The 25,280-nt window shown below is 48.5% G+C and overlaps 1 protein-coding gene across 12 annotated transcripts in view; it reads right to left on the bottom strand.

Annotated features, from left to right (window-relative positions):
* Epb41l1 (erythrocyte membrane protein band 4.1 like 1) overlaps positions 1 to 25,280 on the bottom strand; it is a 124,024-nt gene that overhangs the window by 90,380 nt on the left and 8,364 nt on the right. For 11 of the 12 annotated variants that reach the window (XM_090352272.1, XM_090352274.1, XM_090352276.1 and 8 more), the window contains exon 2: positions 16,892 to 17,038. The exons of the other annotated variant lie outside the window; for it this stretch is intronic. The gene's annotated coding sequence lies outside the window, so the exon portion shown is untranslated. The remainder of the gene's footprint in view (positions 1 to 16,891; positions 17,039 to 25,280) is intronic. 12 annotated transcript variants of the gene reach the window in all.

Genomic DNA, 25,280 nt, shown 5'->3' with positions numbered 1-25,280 from the left:
CAGACAGGAAAAGGCATGTGGGGCCTTCTGTGTAGCACATGTCATCTTGTCAGCCTCTTGGTGACAATCCTACAAGGTGGCATTATTCCTGTGGCATAGACACTGAGGTTGCAACTGAACCACTCAAGGTCGCCTTGCCAAGTAAGTGATGTCTGGAACTCAGGAAGGCTAAGCTCTAAGGCTCTGTTACCTGCCCTCTCCCATCCCAGCATGCAATTCTCTACCAGAAATGGGGCATTCATCATTTAATACTCCTTGGCTTAATACCCTAAGGACAAGACGAGCTATGGGATTGGAGTCTTCTTAAAGAGGCTTCAAAGAACACAACTTGGGGCTGGGAGCTTGGCCTAGTGGTTAAAGTGCTTGCCTAGCATGCATGAAGACCGGGGTTCAATTCCTTGGTACCACATACATAGAAAAAAGCTAGAAGTGGTACTGAGGCTCAAGTGGTAGAGCTCTAGCCTTGAGAAAGTCCAAGGACAGTGCTCAGGCCCTGAGCTCAAGCCTAGGACTGGAAAAAAAAAAAAAGAACACAACTTGCCTAGGGGGAAAGACAAAATAATCCTAAAAGTTGGTTGCAAACTCCTATTTTTTTTTCCAGTGATAAGGATCAAACCTAGGGCCTTGTGCATGCTAGACTAAGCACTCTACACCTTAGCTGTATCCTAGTCCTTGATTTGTTGAGATGAGATTTCACTATGTAACACTAGGTCGTTGAGGCTGGCCTCTACTGGAGAGCCTCCTGCCTCTGCCTCCAGAATGCCAGGACCAGCACTATGTATCAACCATGCCCACTTTCTAAATTCCCTAATGTGAATAGTATTTTACAAAAGAACTTATAACACAGAATATAGTCAGAGCTTTGCAAGAGGACTGATGAGAGCTATGGAAGGTCAGAGAAGAGAGAGAGGATCTATCTGGTCTCTGTGGTCAGAGAAGTAAAAACTGAACGCATCAGAGTTTAGCCCAACAGTTTACAGGAAAGGAAACTGAGACCTGAGAAGGAAAAGAGTCTTGCCCAAGAGTGAGTGAGATCCTTTGTCAGGATTCATAATGTCGATCCTCTAACACTTTGGTTCACTTTCCTGGACCCACAAGAGTGAGGTGAGTGGGATAAATGAATGAGTGTAGGAACAGAGGATCTGTTGCATGGAGCACAGATACCAATGTAGTCCTTCCATGGAGACCTCAGTTTCATTCAGGCTTCTCACCCCACTGAAGGTATAGGCAGAAGAGAGGCTGTTCCATTCACCAAAGCTCAGGCTCCACCAGGAGCCAATCAGGGCTTGGGAGGAAGGCAGAAACTTTGGTTCCCCTGGCAACGCAGACAAAGGCCTTTCCTCAGCACAGAAGCAGCAGCTGGAGTAGGGATGCTGAGTGGATTCCAGCAGGCTACACAGGGCTCGGCTCTCCTCTCCTCTCCACAGAAGCAGAAGAAACAATCTTGTCCTTTTGGTTTAGCCCCTAAGTTCCCATCATGCCTTTGTGCACATCTTAGAGAGGAAGAGGCAGAGTATAGAAGCACTTCAGAATCGGAAGCTTGGAATAATGGCCAAGTCCTCTCTCCTGTCTGCTGGGGTCCACTGCATCAGGCTATAATGCCCAGATGGGCTCAGGGTCTGTGTGGAAGTTTCCTCAGTTTTCAACCTCACCTCCTCCACTGTGGCTTGGAAGCTAGAGAGTGACAGGGGACTGTGCCTGGGCACAGGCTCAGCTTTGGTGTCCCTTCTCTGTTAAATCTGGAAAATTTACCCTCCCCTTTCTCTTGGGACCTCAGTTTTCCTCAGGAAAAGGGTGGGATCACCTACAATCTGGGGTTTCTAGCCTATAGGAATCATTGTACCATTTGGGGAAAGTTCATTAGTTTCATCAAGAGTTTGGAATACCCAGAATATTTGACTGTTAGAATTGTCCCTTTGGACACACTTTGAAGAAAAGCATGAGAAAAATGGAAGGATTCTGAAAAGATTTCTAAGTAGAGCCCAACCCCAGCTTTGCTACCTACTAAAAGGTCAAGTGGGTAGGTTCCAGTGGCTCACACCTGTAATCCTACCTACTCAGGAGGTTGAGATCATGGTTTGAAGCCAGCCAAGGCAGAAAAGTCCCTGTAAGACTCTTATCTCCAGTTAGCCACTCAAAAACTGGAAGTGGTGCTGTGGCTCAAGTGGTAAAGTAACCTTGAGCACAAAGAGGCTGCCACCCCTGCCCTCGCTGAGTCCTTGAGAGGTATGTACAGTGTTTCCAGAGAGGGCCCTCTTAGCCCTAAGGGAGGAGCCAGTCACTCTGGGACTTTGGATTTTCCACTTGGAGTCAGAACAGTAAGGGCACAGAGATCAGAAGGATCTTGGATCAAAGCTGGTCCAAGCTCTAAGCTACACAGAGAGGTTCACTCTTGTCATTCCAAGCATCTGTAGGAAGACCACAGTTCAATTTCACCCAGACCAAAAACACAAGAATCTGTTAGAAAAACAACTAAAGCCAAAAAGTCTGGGAGGGTGTGGTTCACACAATAAAGTGCATGAGATTTACAGTTCAAACCCTGGAGACACACAGAAACACAAAAGGTTTCTCAGGAAACCAAACTATAGACATCAGAACTCACATGCCTACCATTCCCCAGCTGATTCCATCTCCCTCCCTGCTCTTTCTCAACACTATCAGGCCCTGTGATCTATCCACTCTCCTTCCTCACTCAGTCTCTGACCTGTCCCCTTTCTCCACTTCCATACGCCTGAGGTGAGCTCATCACCTGTTACATCAGCAACCTGCACTCCATCCTCTCCTGCCCAATCCATCCTGCCACTGCTTGACATTAAACTGCCTCATTGCCAACCTAATGCCCTTCTGGAGCCTCATCACCCTCAGATGCAGCATCAGCTCACACCGGTGGGGGCTGGGCTAGAGCCGCCCCTGCCCCACCCTGACTAGCAGCCATGGGCCATTTCAAAGTGCCCTTCTATTAGAGGCCTGGGCATTTCCTTATACTTGTGTCTCCTTTGCCTACAATATGCCTTCTGGATGTGTCACTGTTGAATGAAGGACCCCAGCTGGCCCCCTCGAGGACCGATTCATCCAGACTTTGGGAGGCAGGCACTGTTAGCAGCCAAGTTACAAAGCAACACAAGCAGAGATGAGAATGAATCTGGCAGACACCTTGTGGTGGATGGAGGTTAATAGGAATCCAAGCACCACACTGGGGTCATCCCTAGCCTTTGCCCCCAGGCACAGTGCAGTGGCCAACACGAATCAGCTGAGCTTTCCCTCTGGGCCTGGGGGAATAGTTTGCCTCGGAGAGCAACATCAGAGAGGGCCCAGCTCATTTCTCTTGGAATTTTCCACATCCCACATTCCACCATGTGTGAGAAAAGCAAGGCTTTTCTCAGCGCACAAAGGGACAGGAACCTGGGCTTGGAAGCAGGGTTTTTAATGACCCAGAATGACGTCTAGGCACTGTCTCTCAGAACGTCTAAGCTCAGCCAGGCACTGGTGGCTCATGCCTGTAATTCTAGGCATATAAGAGGCTAAAATCTGAGGATCACCATTTAAAGCCAGCTGGCCAGAAAAGTCTATGAGACTCTTATCCTCAATTAACCACCAAAAAGCCACAAGCAGAGCTGTGGCTCAAGTGGTAGAGTACCATCCTTGAGCAAAAAAGCCAAGTGAGAACATGAGGCCCTGAATTCAAACCCCAATACGTGTGTGTGTGTGTGTGTGTGTGTGTGGTGTGTGTGTGCGCGCACGCATGTGCGCGTGTGCATGCACACACACCACACACACACACACACACACACACACAGAACATCTCTTGCTGAGCATAGCAGTCATAGGATTGAATTCCACCTCATCTTTCACCCTTAACTGCTTCCTATACACCAGGCCCCATGCACAAGAGAGCACTGTGGCCACAGTGAATTAGTAAGTGTTTTTACCAACATGACATTTATTTTCCTTTACCAAGGCCTTCCTAAGATATCTAGGCATGCCTCAGCCAGACACCCGAACAGCAGGCATCCCTTACTGCTCATTCATTCATCTCTAGCAAATGCTTACTGACTAGTATCTTACACCTTGCAATGTGTAAACAAGAATGAATGTGAGCAAGGGACTTGTGGTTCACGTCTATAATCCTAGCTAATCAGGAGGACAAGATCTGAAGAACTGTGGTTCAAAGACAGCCCGGGGAAGAAAAGACCATGAAACTCATATTTCCAATAAACTTCTGAGAAAAGGCCAAAAGTGGCACTGTGGCTCAAGTGGTAGAATACTAGACTAGAGAGTAAGGATCCAGGGACAGTGCCCAGGCCCAGAGTTCAAACCCCAGGATACGCACAGATACACACAGATACGCACAGATACGCACAGACACACACACACACACACACACACACACACACATACACACACACAGAATGAATATGAAATCCTAGCAACTCAGGAGGTTAAGATCTGCAGATCATGGTCTTAAGCCAGCCCCAGCAGGAAAGCCCGTGAGACTTTTATCTACAATCAGCTATCAAAAAGCTGGAAATGGAGCTGTAGTTCAAGTGATAGAGTGCAGGTCTTGAGCACAAAAGTTCAGGGACAGTGCCTAAGCCCAAGGTTCAAGCCCCAGGACTGGCAAAAAATAAATGAAGAAAGAAAGAAAGAATGAAAGAAAGAAAGAAAGAAAGAAAGAAAGAAAGAAAGAAAGAAAGAAAGAAAAAGACAGAGTGCTTGCCTAGCATGCAGAAAGATCAGGGTTCAATTCCTTGGTACCATATATATAGAAAAATGCCAGGAATGGTGCTGTGGCTCAAATGAGAGAAAGCCCAAGGACAGTGCTCAGGCCCAGAGCTCAAGCCCCAGACTGGCGAGAGAGAGGAGAGAGAGAGAGAGAGAGAGAGAGAGAGAGAGAGAGAGAGAGAGAGAGAGAGAGAGAGAGAGAGAGAGAGAGAGAGAGAGAGAGAGAGGAAAGAGAGAGGAGAGAGAGAGAGAGAGAGGAGAGAGAGAGAGAGAGAGAGAGAGAGAGAGAGAGAGAGAGAGAGAGAGAGAGAGAGATTATTTTTTTTAAATAAGACAAATAACTACAAATTATGGTGGAAAGGGAAGAAGACCAGGTAGACCAGTCGTGGTGGCACATACCTAAAATCCTAGCACTAGGGAGACTGAGGCAAGAAGATCATGAGTTTACAGACCAGCTTAGATTACAAGAGATTGCTTCAAAAAAAAAAAAAAGGAAAAAGTTTTTAAAAAGAAGTAGACAGTAGTGTGGGTGGGACTGGCCAGTCTAATTTAGCTGAGATGTAAAAGATAAGGGGCCATGGCTGCAAAGAGCTAGAGAGAGAATTCTAAGCTGAGAGAACAGCCTAGGCAGTAGGAAAGAATTTGCTCAATGCAGACTCCTGTGACTGAATTAAATGGCCAGTGAAGACACATTCTCCTTCTTTCCCAGAACCAGATACTGGGATTATCAGGTGGTCAAGAGGAAGAGAAAGCAGGAAGCTGGGGGTAGGCCCCTGGGTTCCAGTTCTCTGCGGCCTTCCCTATCCTAAGAGGCCTGGAAAGCTTGACTCTCAGTGAATGATGGGCTCAGGTTGTGGGTGGAGGATGTGAGGATGGGAAATTCCCCTCCAGGTGAATTCACACTAAGCCATAGGAAGAAGCCATTTCCCAAGAGATGGGGTGCTCCCAGGCATGTGAGATGAGCCTGACCAAGCCAGGAAGCAAGGGAGGGATGCAGCCCTTCCCTCCCCCTCTGGACCTGAGTCTGTCAGCATCACTGATTTGTCCAGGGAGAGAGAGAGACATGGCAAAGCTCTAATTAGAATGTGGCTGTTGGAGTGTTGAGTCTAGTGCCTCACAGAATAGAAGAGAATGGGGCCTGTCCACAGCCACAATGGAAGTCTCTGGGACTTCTGCTTTTGCTCCCACGCAGGCTCCCTTGAGAAAAGTGGGACTGAAGGTGAAGGTGACTGGGGTGGGGTGGGGGGGTCAAGGACAGGGTAGCACTGTCTCCTCAGGCCTGCCCTCCCCAGCTCCAGCTCTCACATGGCTCCTGGTGTGGTAAAACCTGCCAAACCAGTCCCCATGCCAGAGTCAAATGGCAGAACCCAGAGCCTCAGGGACACAGGGGAGGCAGCAGCCAGGTAGAGCCAGGGACAGGGGAGGACCCACAGAGCTCCTCCTGGGCTGCCAGCCCTGGCCAGTGGGCTTACAGCCGACACTGGGGAGTGGGCACAGCAGGGCTACCTGTGTACACAAAGGCCTGCCCTTCCCTTCCCTTCCCTTCCTGCTCTGGGCTCTCAACCGGACAGCTGTATGTATCATGCAGGCAAGCGACACAGGGACTTTTCTGAGAAATAAGGCAGATGGCAGGAAAAAGTGGCAAAAATGACAGAACCCCCTTCCTCTGCCCCAGACCTGCAGGACCCAGGAGCTAACTACCGGACAGGAAAGTACTCTACAAAGTGTCAGAGAGAGGCTAGGGTCATGCAGTAAGGCCCGGCAGGGGTGGGGCCACAGCCCAAGCTAATACGCTTAGGGATATGCCACCTCCCATAGCAGGCTTCCAAAATCCAAAATCAGGCACCTGGCCAGGAGTGGTGGCTCACAGCTGCAATCCAGGAGATTGGGAGCATTGCAGTTCCATGCTAAGCAAAAAGTTAGCAAGACCTCTCTCAAGCAACAAGCCAATGGAACATACCTGTGGGTCCAGCTACAACAGAAGACTGTAAGTATAAGGAGCTCTGTCTGAAACCATCCCTAGGCAAAAACTTAAGGTTCGACAAGAAAAATAAAGCAGAAAAGAACTGGGAGCTTGGCAACAGTGATAGAGCACCTTGTAAAAATTGCCCTATATTCAAACCCCAATACCAGCAAATATGAATATATATGTGTAACTATTTATTGTATATTTATTACATATACTATATTTTTACATATATATTCATATTTGGTGGCATTGGGGTTTGAAAACTCTGCATCTTACCAAGGAACAAAGAGAAACAGTGTTCATTTCCACTGGAAACTGCCAGTGTAGTAGTGCATGCTTGTAATCCCAGGTACTCGGGATGTAGAGGTAGAAGGATTGTAAGTTTGAGGTCAGTGTGGACAAAAGTAAGTATTATGAATTGGGAGCTGGTGGCTCACACTTTTAATCCAAGCTACTTTGGAAGCTGAGATCTGAGGATCATGGTTTGAAGCCAACCCAGGAAGGAAAGTCTGTGAAGCTTTTATCTCCAATAGAAATCTGGAAGTAGAGCTGAGGCTCAAAGCGGTAAAGTTCTAGCCTTGAGCAAATAAAGCTCAGAAACAGTGGCCAGGCTCTGAGTTCAAGCTCCATGACCAAAAACAACAACAAAAAAGTAACAGCGAGACACTGTCTCAAAAGCTAATGAAAAAAAAAAAAAGACTTAAAGCATAGCTCAAATGGTAAAACACTTGCCTAACACATATACAGCCTTACGTTCAATCTCCAATACCACAAAACATTATTATTGGTAATATTGCCATCATTGGCCTAGCTAGATCTCAAAAATGCCGATATCTAAAACTCCTTATGACCAAGTATTACAAAGCATCATGTACCAAGCAGAGTACTAACAAGACCCATTGTCCCGATTTTCTCTCATCTATAATCTTTGAATTAAGGACTATTTTTTTCTGTTTTACAGATGATCAAACCAAGACCCTGAGAAATGAAGCCGTTTGTTCAAATTCTCACAGCAGTGGGGACACATTTGTGTCTGATTGAAAGCTCTCTGTGCAGCTGCACTTCACTGCTAGGGTGTGGAAGCATATCGGCCGGGTAAAGCAGTTCTGTTTCAGTTGCCTGAGTCTGAGGTGACTGGGTCACCTCCCCAAATACCAGTTGTTGAAACCCTGTGGGGCTCCTATTTGATAAATAAGGAAAATGAGTCCCCGGGGGGGGGGGGGAATTTGGTAGCCCTATATCTCAACACACCAATCACAGAAAACTAGGAATACAGAAGGGGAAACTGAGGCATGGGGAGAAAGAGGGCCCCAGCTAGATCATCCATTCAGACCTTCCCTGAGATCATCCCCAGGCCTGGTTTCTGGAGTCATAAGAAGGCAAGTTGCTTTCAGTTCCACCACTCTCTGCCCATCTTGTTTCCAAGGCTGCTTTCTGCCCAAATGAAACCACTGTCTTCTCTAGGCTGGATCTTAGTGTCTCCTGGGTGCCAATCAAGAGAACTGATGTTGGCCAACAAGAACTTCTACCGGCCATCCGAGCTTTCACAGGCCAAATGGAACCCAAGAGGCCTGGCTCTGTCCCTTCGCTCCCCATCACCCCATCTCCAGGAAGATCTGGGGATAGAGACAGAGCTGACCCTTGGAGCTCCTGAGCAAGACCATGAGGGAGCTCAGTCCTGAGCTGCTTCTCAAACAACTGCCCTGTTCTTATTCCATGTTTCAGGCCCAAGGCACCGGATGAGAACTGGAGGCTGAGAGAGGAGAGAGTTCTAGTTCAAGGTCAGGTACAACTTGGTGAATGGCCAGGTCCAGATCTGAACCAATCCTTGGGTGGCTACAGCATCCCCAGAACCACAAGATACATAACCTCAAGGCCTCCCATATGGAAGCCATGTCCTCTGAAACCCCAGGCTAGTCGACCTCTCTTCTCTGATCTGGAGCAGGCCTGAGTTTTTTCCCTTTGCAATATTGGATTCTACAAGACTCCATGGACTGATGGGGAAATCTCTTAAGCCCAGCTAAACTTCTTCTGCGCCTCCTGCCCTGTAGTTAAAGGTTCAGCACAGCCTTTGGCTTTGAATCCAGCTCCCACAATGTGGAGGCAAATGGTAAGACATTTCTGTGTCCTGGTTTCCTGCCCACTAGAAAGAATAATATTACCTATCTCTTACGTGGGGATTCAATAAAATTAACCTAGACAGCCATAAATCACTTACAACCATGTCTGACATAGAGAAGAGCTTGATAAATAGCCATCAGTTTTAATGATTAGTGGCTCTTAATAATATTACTAAAAGCCTTTACCCAGACATCAGTGCACGTCCAGGAAAGCAATGGCAGCGGGTACCTCAGATTGGAGGCTGCTTCAGCTGTGGATGCAAAGATGAGCTCGGTCTGGGAGGCAAGATACCTGGGCTCCGGTTCTGCCCCTCCAGGCCCAGTGCCAAGAGGATAGGGAGATAGATAGCTCAAATGCCCTGCATTTGGGGCAAGCCTATCATTGCTCCTCTGCTCTTTAAAATTCCTCAGGAGCTGGACACTGGTGGGCTCATGCCTGAATCCTAGTTATTCAGGAGGCTGAGGTCTGTGGTCCAGGCTGTTCAAAACCAGCCTGGACAGGAAAGTCCACGAGACTCTTATCTCCAGTGAACCACCAGAAAAAAAAACCAGAAATGACACTGTGGCTCAAAGTGGTAGAGTGCCAGCCTTGAGCAAAAGGGATCAGGGACAGCACCCTGGCCCTGACTTCAAGCTCCATGATTGACCAAAAAATAAAATTAAAAACCTTCAGCTCAATCAACCCAGGTAAGTTATTGCATCATTCTGTGTCTATTAAATGGAGATCATTATTCTTTTTTTTTTTTTTTTTTTTTTTTGCCAGTCCTGGGCTTGAGCTCAGGGCCTGAGCACTGCCCTTGGACTTTCTCAAGGCTAGAGCTCTACCACTTGAGCCTCAGCACCACTTACGGCTTTTTTCTATGTATGTGGTACCGAGGAATCGAACTCAGGTCTTCATGCATGCTAGCCAAGCACTCTACCACTAGGCCAAACTCCCAGCCCTAAGATCATTATTCTTATCCTGCTTCTTCCTCAAGGCTGATGTAGGGATCAAACCTATGTGCTGTATAAGATGCTATACCTTCCTTGTTCCCCTCCCGTTTTTCCCTTTTCCTTTTGCATCCTTCCTCTTGTGGGCTGCATCTTCCATCTGGTGCAGTCCAGCAGTGTGCTACCCCCCCACATACACCCCAACTCTTTCTGTCTGAAAGGAAAAGCATGACATTACATTCATTGATGCACATATTCAATAGATATCTGTTAAGTACCTACCATGTATATGAAATAGGCTCTAGGAATGACCTAGATATCTTTCTTTAAAAAAAAAACACTGAGCTATCATTCTCAAGCCATAAACTTTACCACTTTAAAGCATGCAATTCCATGGCTTTTAGTATAGTTTCATAGTTGTGCAATCCTCGCCACTGGTCCCAGGATCCCAGTTAGGCTTAGCAAGAGGCCCCAGTGCTCGAAGGAACCCAGGTCTCTGGCTCTGGTTTATTCCATGGGCCACTTTCTGGGAATGCCTAAGCTGCTGCTTAGAAGGATTTCTGTGGGACTAACATGCAGTGCTGTGTGAGTACTCAACACCAAGTGACTTCTACTCTGTGAAACAAAGCTGCAGGCTTCTGGGAGAATGGTTCACTCCACTTGTCCAGCTTGACCCTTTTCCTAGACTTTCCTTTCCATCTGCCCTAGAGGCAGCAATTGTACTAAGCCTGGCCTCAGTTTCCCTATCCACTCCCTGGAAAACAGAGACACCCACACCTCCAACACTCCGTAGACAGATCTCCCTGTCAAATGACTGCTGTCCTCCACATTCTCAAAAGAAAAAAAATCCAGCCTGTTACATAAGCCAGGATTGGCAAAAGCAACAGGTTGGGACTCGATCTCACAAATACTAAAGACAGAGTGCCTAGGGGCTCTCTAAACTGAGGATGCTACCCACACACATGGGAATGGAACAGAGAGAGTCCTTGGCATGGGGAGGGACTGAGGGATCAGCCCAAGGCTCTCAGTCACTCTCAGCATGACAATAGCAGGAAACCACAGGGTCTCTGGGAACCCACACCTAGCTCTGCTCTGTACCCACTAGCTGGGTGTCCTTGGAAAAGTCATTTACCTTCTGTGAGCCTTAGTTAACCCAACTGAAAAGTGAGATAATTATATCCTATTTGTCCTGTCCCTCAGGATTGTGGGTTAATTAGAGACGGACTGACTGACTGGCTGATTGACAGAAAGAAATGATGACCTGAAAAGCCCTTCATTAGAAAATATAAGAAACTTTTGTTCTGGTGAAAAAGGCCACAGGAGACCCTCAAGGAAAGGGCCCTCCTGCCTTTGGTAGCTTCTGTTCTCTATGTGGAAATTGTCCCGAGGGTCCCCATAAACAGAAGGGGTCCCAGATCAAATATTGGGCAATTGTAATTTAGCTAGGTGTGATTTCTATTTGCCCCAGAAACAGCCCCTCTGGCTCTCAGACTGGAGTCCAAGCCAAGGGGAATCATGTGTTACTTTGTGGGAGAAAGGTTAGGGGGTGATTGATGCATCAGAGTGAAGTAGGGGGGTGGGATGGACAGCATGGTGGTTAATTTGAATTGGGGACTTGATTGGATTGAGAGGTTAGCACAATAGGCACCTCTACAAGTGTCTGTGATGGCCTTTCCTGAGGCAATGAACTAATGCAGACTTGAATGGCTCCATGGGTTCATTATAGGATGGCGCCATTGGGAAGAGGGTAAAGGGTAGGAGGAGGGTTGGAGCGTCTTAGGGCATTGCACCTGCCCTGCCCTCTTCCTGCATTCCCTCGCTGCTTCCTGACAAGCACAATGTAAGCTGTTCTTTCCTGTCTTTATTGCCATGATGACTGAGTGCAAATGAATCCTTCCCCTATCAGTTTGTTCCCTCAGGTGTTTGGTCATAGTGGCATAAAAATAATGAATCCAGATGAGCAAGGGCAGGGGAGGGAAGGGCCACCTTCCTCAAGACAGGTCCCCCTTTAGGAGACAATGAAAGAGCCAGCTTCAATCTGACATGGGCACGGGGTGGCATTCCCCCCACACCCAGCTTCAGACCCTTATCTATAAAATAGGGTGGCCAAACCCCCAACACGCTGAGTTCACCTCAGGATGATTGCCACTAACTGCAAGCTCCTCCCCCAACTTGCCACCGGGGTGTTTGGAGAAAAGCCCAAAGGCACTTTAGGGACAGAGCCCAGGCCTTTAGGAGCATTAAACACCATGTGACAAAGTAGATGATGAGATTAGCTGAGAAAAACAGGGGGTGGGGGAACCTCCTTCCTTGGGTTAGAGTTATCTGCTGCTCACCAGTCAGTCCTCTGCTGTGTGAAGCCAAGCTGGCTGCTGGAGCCCCGGGCTGCCTGTAGGGGAGGGTGGACACTGGGCAGTGGCTGAGCGAGAAGCATTTCCCTCATCATCACCACCAGAGAGGGAAGGGAGGCTATTTATGCCTTCCTTACCCTTGCTCAGGCAGTCCCCTTCTCCTGCAGGGTTCTCCTCAAACTGAACATCCAGATCCCAGCCCCCTTCACCTTGACCCAGCATTCACTCGCCCTTCCCTACGCTGTCTCCCATGAAAGTCTGCTGTACTTTACCAGCCTTTCTCCGTGGCACTCTGAACACTGTCACAGGGACACCTGTACAAAGACAAGGTGTTTCAGCCCAGGCTCAGGGACAGTTAGGTGTGAACTCAAAACATCACCTTTGTGCTTCCTTAGCCACATGATCCTGAATCAGTCACCTAGCCTCCGTTTCGTGGAGAAAATGGGAGCGACAACGCAGCTTTCTCCGTGAAGCTGTGGCAGCAATTACATGAGGTAAGAGGCTGGTCAGAGAATGTTGCACTAAGTGAGAACTCAGTAATGTGGCATTGCTTATGGGCACCTCGCAGGCAGGGTCGTGGGTGACTTCCTTTCCACCTTCCCAAGAACCTAGCACAGAACCATACGCTATAAGGACAGATATGCACAGAGCACACTGATATGTGGCACAGTGAAGCCCTTTCCAACAGGCAGAGCCCTGCACCCTGAGTCCAGGTTACCTGGGCAACTTAAGAGCTGTGTCACCCAGTGGCATGCACACTGATGCAGGACAGACATTTGGCCTAGGAAGCAAAGGCAGGAGATGAAGTGATCAGAGCTGGGCCAGAATCCCAGTTCTCCCTCTATTCAGACTTTGCTCAGTTTCCCCATCTGTAATTGAGCAATAATAGCAATAGCAATACCTATGCAAGGGACTGTCCTGAGGATTAAATGAGATGATGCTTGCCTAGCATGTAAAGAGTAATTCAATCAACCTAACCTATTGCTGTTATTGCTAATTTGTGTTTCTATTACTGAAAAGTCGTGCTTTCATCCCCTGGGGGCTTGTAAGATGTTCATTCTCCCATAACCATGGCTCCACTAGTGTCTCAGTGTGCTCAGGTGCTCTAGAACAACTTCCATCCTCTTTGTCTGGTGGTAACCCTTCCCTTCTTTCGGGCACATGAACTTGCGCCAAGAACAACCTTATTCTCCCCCTGGCAAGGATGGACCCAATCACAGCCCTTCTCTTAGACTGACAGATAGGCCCCAGAAGAAAAAGAGTCCCTGCTTTCTGTTTTGCCCACTAAAACTGTGGTAACAGACAGCCTAAAGAGGAGGGGCAAGCAATACTGGGAGAAAAGGAAAGTTGACTTGATTCTCACCCTTCAATCCTATGAATTGCCCAGGATGACCAAGATCAGGCAAGGGCAAGGCCAGGCAGACATGAATACTGTGACCCTCTGTGCATTTGGGCAACCCCACCCCCACCCCAATCATCTAGCCTGCAAGGGACAGTTTATAAAGCATGTTTTCTAGAATCATTCTGACTCAGCAGCAGAATGCTGCTACACACCACTCCCTAGATCCTGGGTGTTTTCAGAACCTCCAAAAAGAACCTCCTAGAGCCAGGTGCAAGGGCTCATGCCTGTAATCCTAGCTACTCAGGAGGCTGAGATCTGAGGATCAAGGTTCAAAGCCAGCCCGGGCACAAAAGTACCTGAGACTCCTATCTCCAATTAACCTCTAGAAAATGGAAAGTGGAGCTTGGCTCAAGGGGTAAGGCCGTAGCCTTGAGCTGAAGAGCTCAGGGACAGCATCCAGGCCAAGTTCAAGCCCCATGACCCACAAAAAAAAAAAAAAAAAAAAAAAACCTCCCAGAAACAAAGGGCAGTAAGGAAGGCAGAATTCTGGGTAATCTGACTCTGCTCAACCAGTTAATCTACTATAAATACTGACATTTTGGGGTTATTCTGCTTTCAAGCTTTTAAATATCATTGCTACAACTGACACTCAGAACATGAAGGCAGTACAGTGGTCATGCCATGTAGGCATAGCTACTTGGAAGGTAGAGATCAAAAGGGTCAAGATTTGGGGTCAGGTCAGGCAACAAGTTCAAGAGCCCCTTCTCAACGAATAGCTCAGCACACTAGAGCATGCTTCATTTCAGCCACAGAGGAGACGGGGATCAGCAGGATTGGAGATTCAGGCTGGTCTAGGCAGAAAAGTTCCCAAGAAAAGTTGGAATGGCAGGTGCATGCCACCACTCCCATCTACAGGAGGGAGAGAAGAGCATAAAATAAGAGAATCACAGTCCAGGTACCAGCCTGGGGGGGGTGGGGGAAGCAGTGCCCTATTGGAAAAACAGCCAAGTGAAACAAAGGGCAAGAGTCATGGTTCAGCAATATAAATCCAGACAAGGCCCTCAGTTCAAACCCCAGCACCGCAAAAATAAGAAGCAAAAAAGTAGTAGCTGGGGCTAATGTGTTTGCCTGCACTCCTACAGACAGGGAAACTAAGGTCCAGAAAGGGAAAGTAATGAGGTCAAGGCTGCAGAAGGAGTTCTTGAATGTGGGGCTCTGATGTGTGGGCCAGTTGCCTCTGCAGCACCAGGCTGCCTATGAAAATCTGTTGCCTTTCATGATCTGGTCTCCTTCAGTAAATGGATGGCAGTTCATACCTAGAGGCTCATCTCTCTCTGCTGTGATCCTAAAGAATCGCTTGCTGCTGAGCTTGGCTCCTTGGAGGGCTTTAGAAAGCCGGGTGGAATGAATGAAGGAATCAACCCTACCTCCCTGCCACACACATATCCTGAGCTCCCCTTCTGCCCACACATTCGCCCAAATGTCAGAGACAGGCTGGGCAGGCTTGCTCCTGGGAACTGCTAATCCACCTCCTCTGTCCTGCTTGTGCTGTGGCCGTGGACAGAGGAGTCCTTGTTCCCCCAGCTTCCTGCCCAGAGAGCTCCATGGGGCCCCGGGTGCTGCCAGGAAGGAACCCAATCATTCCTCTTAACTGAGCTAAAATCACCCTGTCCCAGCTACCAGGGCTAATAACTAACATGCTCCTGGTTCTGTTCCACTCAGTCTAACCTACTACCTGCCCCAGCTTGGCTACCTGTCCCTGCTTCCTGCACATGCCTGTACACACACACACACACACACACACACTACCCTAGAAATCCAGAGGTACCTCACAGAAGATTCTAGAATACATCACAACCCTAGCAGTCATGCCTTCTTAATAACCCCACATGACATGTGCAAGTCTGTTATTTTTGTAATTTCTCAGCCAATATACATTGATAAGCTGACTGGCTCCATGTTCTTAACAGAGTCACACTACCTCCAGGTTAGAGCGGATTTGGGGAGGTTTTGTTGTTGTTGTCTGTTGTGGGGCTTGAACTTGGGGTCTGAGTGCTGTCTCTGAGCTTGTTTTCTGCCTCTTTGAGGCACAGCGCCACTTCTGGTTTTCTGGTGGTTAATTGGAGATAAGAATCTCGCAGGCTTCCTGCTGGCTTCAAACCTCTATCCTCAGCTCTCAACCTTCTGAGTAGCTAGGGTTACAGGCATGAGCCACCAGAGCCCAGCTTCAGAAAGGGGTTTTGGCATGCTTTGAGCCAGTGGTTTCCTTTTATCCTTTCCTTCTTCTCCCCCTACCCCCCCTTTCCTTTTCCTTTTTTTTTTTTTTGCCAGTCCTAGGCTTGAACTCAGGGCTTAAGCACTGTTCTTAAGTTTTTTTCTCAAGGGTAGAACTCTACCACTTGAGCCACAGCACCACTTGCTTTTTCTATGTATGTGGTACCAAGGAATCGAACCGGGGTCTTCATGCTTGCTAGGCAAGCACTCTACCATTAGGCCAAACTCCCGGCCTCCTTTTTCTTTTGGAGACAGGATCTTACTATGTTGTCAAGCTACTCTCTAACTGGTGATCACCTAGCTTCCGCCTCCCAAATGCTTGAATTACAGCTGTGTACTACCATGCCTGGCTGAGCCACAGATTTTCAAAGTGATTTACCCAAAGTGAAGGGAGATCTGGGGGTTACTGGTACCTGAAGACTTAAGACAATTATACCAACCTTAGCCCTATCCACACATCACCAGCACAACTCCTTTAGCCATTTTATACATTAGGATTCTTGGAAGTTCATTTAAAAAGGGAATTTCACCCAGCACAGGTGGTTTCTCCCTTTAATCCTAGCTACTCAAGAAGCTGAAATTTGAGGATTGAGGTTTGAAGCCCACCAGGGCAAGAAAATCCCTGAGACTTTTTATCTCCAATTAACCATCAAAAAGCCAGAAGTGGAGCTATGGCTCAAATTATAGAAAGCCAGCCTTGACTTGAACAAAAAAAGCAAAACAAGAATACCTGGACTCTGAGTTCAAGCTCCAATACTGGCACAAACTGTGTGTGGGGGCAGTGGGGGAGGAGGCGTGAAGGGGGGGGGGGGTTCGTCCCTGATAGCCAAGTTTATAAGACCTCATTTAGTCTTACCCTCCCTTCTTTCAGTCCCTGCCAAGGCAATGTGACCCTGGGCCAAGCCAATGAGAGGTCACACACTAGCTGATATCAGAGCCAGCAGGGACCCACACTCTCCTGAATCTCATCTACACCCAGACGTGGTTAAGAGATAGAAAGCAAGGGCCACAGGGCCTGTGAATCCGGCTTCCGGCCTTCTACCACTGGTAGTATGGAGAAGCAAAACAGGCAAGGCATGCTGCCAACACAGAATGTGAATCCCAGGCTCTACCTCAACCCTAGCCCACACCAGAGTGAGCCCTCCACACTGTCATCCCCAGCAGAAACCTAGCCTAGACAAACCTGTACAGGGCCCAGCAGTAAAACGGATCAAAACCAAGCAGCTCTTCACCCAGCTTCAGCTCAAGCAGGAGACTAGGCGGAGCCTCTGGAACGCTCACCCCTCCTTTGCACACGGGCTCCCGAGGGAAGATGTCCTCAGCCAGGCACCTAGAAGGAGGGGACAAAGTGAGCTTCTCAGTTCAGGAGCTCCAACCCAACAGCCCAGCGCTGCCAACTGAGGCTGGCACCGGACTCCTGGAGGAGTCCTGAGGAAGTTGCTGAACCTGTTAAGCAGAAAGAGCCTGCGAGAAGATAACACATCTGAGCCCTTGGGGGCCAGGCAGTGAAGGCCACCGAGGTCAAGGTGAAGCTGAGGCTTCGTTCTCAGCAATGGGAAAGCACTGATTCTCAGGCTGGAGAATGGACTAGAGAGTCAGGAGTGACTATAATCAGTGAGGCGACAGACAATGGCCTAGACTGGGGAGGGGAAGGGCTTGAGAGACATTTAAAGGTGGGATTGCCAGGCGCTGGTGACTCACGCCTGAAATCCTAGCTTCTGAGGAGGATGAGATCTAAGGATCATGGTTCAAAGCCAGCAGGAAAATTTGTGAGAAAACCGAAAATGGCTGCTGTGGCTCAAAGTGGTAGAGCACTACCCTTGAGTGAAAAAGCTGAGGGATAGCTCCCAGGCTCTGAGCTCAAGCCCCACAACCAATAAATAAAATGAAGTAATCCAGGAACTTGATACACTGGGAAGCCGTAGAGGAGGGACAGAGGGCCCCATCCTCATGGCTGCCTTCCATACTACCGTCTAGCAAAGAGCAGACCCACTCACTACCCTCTTAACCTATCAGCCTCAGTCTCTCAACTGTGAAATGAAAGTAGTTGACCCACAAAAAAGACCTGCATTCTCTCTCTCCAGTCTTGGGCTTGAACTCAGCGCCTGGGCACTGTCGTTGAGCCTTCTCAAGGCTAGCACTCTACCACTTAAGCCACAGCACCACTTGTGGCTTTTTCTGTGTATGTGGTACCAAGGAAGCAAACCCAGGGCTTCACGCATGCTAGGTAAGCACTCTACCACTAGGCCATGCCTCCAGCCCCTCCCTCTGGTCTATCTCTCTCTTAACAATTCAGTCCCTCGCTTTCTTTGGACCCTAACGTCTCAGTCCAAGCCTGGCATACCTGGGGCACAGTGGTCAGAGGAAAAAGGCATAGGTACACTGCATTGTTCTTTTGAAGGGACAAGTTATTTCTACTTCATGTGGAACATGAGGGTGAGGAGAACAGGAAGGAAGGTAGTTGACAGCCACACAGTTCTCAAACCTGGTTTGCATTATGGCTGCCCCATTTGCTGTGTGGCCTACTAAATCACTTCTCTTCTTCCTCTGGAAAGCCCAAGCAATAGTATCAAGCTTCTGGGACCAATGGGAGGATTTGATAGGTCAACCACATGGAGTGCTTAGCCTATGAAGAAGGAGCAGACTCCATTTACAGATGTGGAGTCTGAAACTCAAAGAGTGAAATGCCCCCGTAAAGGCCACACAGTACTAACAGAAACGAGACATACCCCAGCCTACCACCATCCCCGCCCCCCAAACACACACACTGAGAAGTCTGAACTCTTAACCACTGGTTGCACATATAGCACTTTGGTCCCTGCTTTAATGTCCCTGTGATATCCGGAAAGTGGAGAGGTGTGGAGAAGCTTCATATTTCAGAACCCTTTAATCTACCATTAGGGACAAATGCAAATGGTTATGGGGTGTGTGTGTATGTGTGTGTGTGTGTGTGTGTGTGTGTGTGTGTGTGTGTATACTCCTGTGCCTGCCATGCACACGAGTGCAGTTAGTGTGAGAGGAAGCCAGAAGGATTTAGTGAAACAAAAGACTCCTGTCAGAAGCCCTCTCTGGGGACTGTGCAGGAGAGGAGGGCTGGCCAACAGGCCCACCATCCCGCCAGCACTGAGCCTGGCTCAGTCTAAACAAACAAGCTTGGTCATCACTGTGCCATGTGATCCCAGGTCTGCTTCTTCCCCCCATTTCATTTATTCCCTTTCTCCCTCCCTCTTTCCTTCCTCCCTCCCTCCATTTCTCTTCTACCTCTTTTGTGAATGAGATGGCTGCTACTAAGTCCTGTCAAGACCTCCTCCAGTTATAGACTAGTGATCCTGTCCTCACCAGCTCCAGGATCCTAGTCAGTCCTGTTTCTTCAGTACTGGCTCCCCCGCCCCACCCCCTGTCGGTGCGGGGGGGGGGGGGGGGGGGTGGCTTGAACTCTAGGCCTGGGCGCTGTCCCTGAGATCTTCAGCTCAAGGCTACCACCCTACCCCTTGAGCCATAGAGTTACTTCTGGTTTCCTAGTGGTTAATTGGAGATAAGAGTCTCACAGACTTTAAGGCCTGGGTGGTGGCTCACGCCTGTAATCCTAGCTACTCTGGAGGCTAAGATCTGAGGATCAAGGTTCAAAGCCAGCCCAGGCACAAAAGAACCTGAGACTCTTATCTCCAATTAACTTCTAAAAAACGGAAGCGGAAGCAGGGCTTGGCTCAAGGGTAGGGTGATAGCCTTGAGCTGAAGAGCTCCGGGACAGCGCTGAGGCTGAGTACAAGCCCCATGACCCACAAAAAAAGAAAAAGAAAAAAGAGTCTCACGGACTTTAGTGTCTAGGCTGGCTTTGAACTGAGGTCTTCAGATCTCAGCCTCCTGAGCATCTAAGATTATAGGCATGAGCCACTGCGTGCATTGTTAACATCAACACCAATTTCACATAATCTGCCATGTAGCCAGGCAACAGCCCCTCAACAGGCCTCCACTTCTCATTGGTTCTCACTTTTGCCTGATTATCAGTAGAATGAGAGACCCAAGGAACTGCCCCCAAGACAAAAGATACTCTGAACTATCATATCACATGCTGTCCCCATCCCAGCTCACATGCTCAAAACTCTTCTCTTCCTTCTCTCCTCTAGTGCACAGTCAATCCAGACATCCAAGAAGGGTTGACTTAAGGAGGGAGAATCATATGGGCCCAGGAGTGGGAGACCCAGCCAACAGCATAGTGAAACCCCATCATACAAAGAGAGCATGGGGGAGGAGGAGAGGATGGAAGGGAAGGAGGGAAGGAGGGAAGGAAGGAAGGAAGGAAAGAAGGAAAGTAGGGAGGGAGGGAGGGAAGAAGGAAGGGAGGGAGGAAGGAAGGAAGAAAGGGCAAGCCTGGTGCTAGTGGCTCATGCTTGTAACCATAGCTACTAAAGAGGCTGACATTTGAGGATCATAATTCAAAGCCACCCTGTGCAGGAAAGTCCTTGAGACTCTTATTGTCAATTAATCACCAAGAAACCACAAGTGGAGCTATAACTCAAGTGGTAGAGCACTAACCTTGAGCAAAAAAGCTCAAGGACAGTGCTCAGTCCCTGAGTTCAAGTCCCAGGACTGACTGGCACACATAAACACATGCACGCGTACACACACCCACCCACACACGACATAATGCAAAATGAAAACTATATATATAACTTAAATTTTTCCCCTATCCTTAAGAAGAATTAAAAGTGGATAAGTTTTTTTTTTTTTGATTTTCAGTCTTGGATCAAACACAATTGAAAAAGCACATTCACAAATCTGAGTTTCCAAACATCCCACAATAAAAAGGTCGTCCAAAACTAAAGTAATTATTTTCAAATTTTGCATTACTTCAAATCAAATGAAATCAAATCCTAAAACAATGTAACTTCAGTTCCACAATCCTATCAGCCCCGTGCAAAGCTGCCGTGGCTGCGTAGAAGTTCCTCAGGCATGGGCCAGTGGCTTCTTAGGCTCCATCCAGCCCAGAGCTCGGCCTCAGGGGACAGTTGCACAGGGATGAATGGCAGGTTGCTCCTCACTTAGCAAACCCCACTAAGCCCAATATCAGCATGAGATTCACAGGGACAGAGGGATCACAGCACCCCTTGTTTGGCTGGGCTACTTGCCCAGCCAAAGTTACCAGCTTTGACAGGGCTTTTTGTTTTTTTTTTTAAATTTTGTCAGTCATGGGGCTTGAACTCAGGACCTGGGTACTGTCCCTGAGCTCTTTTGCTCAAGACTAGTGTTCTACCACTTTGAGCCACAGCACCACTTCCAATTTTCTGGTGGTTAACGGGAGATAAGAGTTTCATAGACTTTTCTGTCTCAGTTGGCTTCAATCTGCAATCCTCAGGTCTCAGCCTGTAGCTCGGATTACAGAAGTGAGGCAGGGGTACCTGACTTGACGGGGTTTTGACTTAGAAGTCTAAGGTCTGTCCCTAAAACCTGGCAGGGACTTACCCCAAGCTCAGTAATAAAGAAGCCTTTGCCTTCATCTCTGAAACCTTGTTCCACTGGCAGAGTGGCAAAGGGCCCAAGAACAAGATATCCAGTGCAGAATCTAAAAGGGAAGGAGGCAGTAAGCTGGGTATGGTGGCACACACCTGTAATCCCAGCTGATATCTGAGGATCAAGGTTCAAAGCCAGCCTGGGCACAAAAGGACCTGAGACTCTTATGTCCTATTAACCTCTAGAAAATGGGAAGTGGGGCTTGGTTCAAGGGACAATGAAGAGCTCTTTGTTGAAGAGCTCAGAGACAATGCCCAGGCCCAGTTCAAGCCCTGTGACCCACCGAAAAAAAAAAAAAGGGAAGGAGGCAAAAAACAGGACTGGGTTGTGTGGAAGTCCTGCACAGGGAGAGCCAGAACCCATCCCTACCTCCTATGTTCCATTGCCTGCCTGAACCCTGAATGGATCCTCAGGGACAGATGTCCTCCCTTCCCCACCCCGCCCCAAGAACACTCTAGCCTTGGGCTAGAGCCAGAGCTAGTACTCACCTCCCAGGGTCACCTCTGCTGGAGGCTGGGGGAAGGGTCCAAGTGGCAGCCTGCCCCCCCTGGGGAGAAGGACCAAAGACAGATCCCAGAGTAGGGAAGAGGTAGCAGGTATAGGCCAGAAAAACATGGTTGGCTCCACCCTTCTCCTCAGAAGCAGGAGTTCAGCCAGTATAAGTCAGTGCCTACCCCCCACACACACACACCTGCCCAACAGAGTGAAACTCACCAGCTATTAGGTTTAACAATTAACTCTGATCGACTTCTAGTTCTACAGGAGGTAGTTCTAGCCAGAAGTCCCAGCTGGAGGTAAGGGGGGGGGGGACTTGGAAGGGGGCTGAAGCTAGTGATAGCCCCACTTCCTAGCCTCTGCCCACAAGTATGTGCCAAGGCGTGGTGACACAATTCTATGAAGTCAGTGGCAGTGGATGACCCATAGCAAGCACTCAGTAAATATGTTCAACCAACAACTAAGGGGGCAAGGATAAACTAGAACAAAACAGGCCAGCTGGGTGGGCAGACTGAGGGGGAGGTAAGGAAAGCAAAAGATGGCTGGCCTTTGGCTTAACTCCAGGACCTCACAAAGCCTGCAGACAGTCACCTCCCAGGACACACAGGGCCCTGGCTCTAGGACCTATTCTGACTGTAGTGTTCCTAGCCATGACCTCAGAGGCTTCCAGGGGTAGTGATGCCATGTTCCCGCCCCAGCCCACAAGGAAGGGGCCTGGGCTGTTCTAACGCAGTCCTTTCTCACACTGCTTGACTATAGCCTCCTTTTCTCAGCCAACGCTAATATCCTCCATACCCCAAGAATCCTTGCCTCTCACCTCTACAGCCCCTTCTCCTTTTCCAGAAGCAAAGTCTGGAATGTATCTGGCTCCTCGTGTCCCACTCACCCGGACACCCCCCCCCCATGTTAACTTGTCATTTCCATCCTCCTTGAGTTTCCTGGCCCCCTCTTCATCCTCTTTCCCCATCCTCTAACACTGACCTAGGCTCACAGCTTTCGCTTCCTGTCCTGCCTGCACCTCTGCCTCCATCTGTCTACTGCGGCAGGTTTGGGAGTGGGTTTAGAGGTTTCTTTTGGTGGTCAGCTCTGACCATTAGACATTCTGACATGTCTGGGATCATTTTGTACTTTAATACACAAGGCAGCCCTGAAAAGGCCTAAAACTGAAGCCCTCTTCAAACCATTCTCAGCTCCAGTCTGGGCAGGAAGGAACCTTGTGCCTATATCAGCTCCAGTTCAGCCCCCTCATGGGCTCCCTACTGTCCTCAGAAAACACTTATTTCCCTGTCCTACTTTCTAGCCTTTACTATCGTGCTCTTAGGAGAAACATGGAGTCAACACAGGGAAAACAGAGTTTGGTGTCCCTCTTCCTCTTTATGACCCTGAGCTCTTTCTGGTGGTTCTGGAACCACCTCTGCTTCTACCTGCTCTCCTCTGCATTCTTCACCCCTGCACATGCCCACTTCCCCATCAGGCACAAGGAGCACCAGGAGCCTCTCCTGTTTCAGGACCTTTCAAGCTCAGGATCACCTCTTTACCCTCAACTCACTCCGCTATCTCTGTGCTTAACACTGACTCCTGATGCTAAGATCCTCTGTCTCTTCCGGATCTTATAACCCTGGAGACCTCAGGACTTCCATATCTCAACCTGACCCCAGCATATCGAACATGTTTACTGAGACAATAGGGCAATAACAAAAATAATAACAGTAATAATAATGAATTAGCCATGTACTGATGGTTCACACTTACAATACTAGCTATTCAGGGGCTGAGATCTGAAGATATTTGAAGGCAGTCCAGGCAGGGAAGTCTAGGAGACTCTTCAATTATCTATCAAATGGCTGGAAGTAAAGCTGCAGCTCAAGTGGTAGAATGCCTTGAGCAAAAGAACTCAGAGATAGTTGGGCACTGGTGGCTCATGCCTGTATTCCTAGCTACTCAAGAAACCGAGATCTGAGGATCTCAGTTCAAAGCCAGCCTGGGCACCAAAAAAAATCCATGAAACTCTTATCTCCAATTAACCACCAGAAAACTGGAAGTGGTACTGTGGCTCAAGTGGTAGAATGCTGCTACCTAGAGCTGAAGAGCTCAGGGACAACACCAGGCCTAGAGTTCAAGCCCTACGACCCACAAAAAAAAAAAACTCAAGGATAGCCCCCAGACCCCCAGGATGAGTCCATTAAAAAAAGAAAGAAGGAAGGAAGGAAGGAAGGAAGGAAGGAAGGAAGGAAGGAAGGAAAGAATTAGAATTGCTTCATGGTCATTAATTCTTTCCAATACTAGCTAAGTGTTTACATAAAGCAATTACAGCTCATTCTCCCAAGTTCCTGAAAGACCCTCCATTCCTGACCCTTTAAGCTGAGAAAATGGGGACTCAGGGTGAGGAAGTGACTTTTCCAAGGTCACCCAGCCAGGAACTGGCAGCTTCAAGAATGGAATTTAAGTTCTAAGCCACTGCCCTACTTGGCCACTCCCCAGTCCACAAATAAAGGAGCAGCTATGTGGGAAATAGTGACCTGCCAGTGTGGAGAGCCTAGAATGGCAGGCAGGGGCTCTCAAGAAACCCGTCCAGTCCCAAGCAAGAGGCTTCTCTCTCCTAATAAAAGTTATTCCGCCTGGATTAAGCCAGTTGGGGAGTAATGAGACGAGACATGTCAGTGTTTTGAGAACTCATAGCCTAACCAGAGAGACCAGTCCCTTCCCCAGATATGGCTTAGACAGAGAGGAACTTTTGCCCACAAGAGAGCAGATCCACTAAGGGAGTGTAGAGAAAATAAATAAAGCTCTGCTGGAGTGGAGGGAGGGCTCACGGGCTTGGTGAGACCAGATGGATCTGAGTTGAGCCTTGAAAAGGAATACAGGATTTTGCCAGGGATTGGAGAAGGGTAGAATCCTGGCAGGGAGCAGCAAGGGACAGAGAGAAGGCATAGGTGAGCACTGGGCCTGCGCTAGGGACCTCAGGGAAGGCCTTCTCCCTGCCCTCTCTTTGGCACCACTTCAAGTTGTGTATAGTCCTAAAGACACACCTTAGGATTCCCAGGCTCTAGGGAACATGGTGCATTTATGGTGTGTGGGTATGGGAATGGAAAATCACCTGAGTACCTGGGCACAAGGACTGACAAGAGAGGTGCCAGAATGTAGCTTCTGTCCAAAACCTGGAGAGTGAGGGATGTTAAAAGGATAACCTGAACATGAACTGGGCAGAAGGAATTCTGCTCCCAGATCCCCACATTGAAGCTGCCAATGAAACTTTTGTATTATTCTGTTCAACCCATTTCATGGCTGGGAAAAGTGAGGCACAAACAGTGCCTCAGTGCCTTCACTGAAAACCAGCAATGGTACCAATATTGAACAGACTGGCGTTCTCTACTAGACTCTGTCTTTAGTTTCCTCCAACCCTTCTACAGATCTTAACTCCACCGCCATAAAACCTCCTACGAGCTGGGAGTTTGGCCTAGTGGTAGAGTGCTTGCCTAGAATGCATGAAGCCCTGGGTTCCATTCCTCGGTACCATATACATAGAAAAGGATGGAAGTGGTGCTGTGGCTCAAATGTGCTAGCCT

This window comes from Megascapheus bottae, chromosome 18 (assembly GCF_031878675.1).
Source record: "Megascapheus bottae isolate mThoBot1 chromosome 18, mThoBot2.hap1, whole genome shotgun sequence".
In the NCBI taxonomy this organism is placed as follows: domain Eukaryota; kingdom Metazoa; phylum Chordata; class Mammalia; order Rodentia; family Geomyidae; genus Megascapheus; species Megascapheus bottae.
This window is presented reverse-complemented; position numbering and strand designations above follow the sequence as displayed.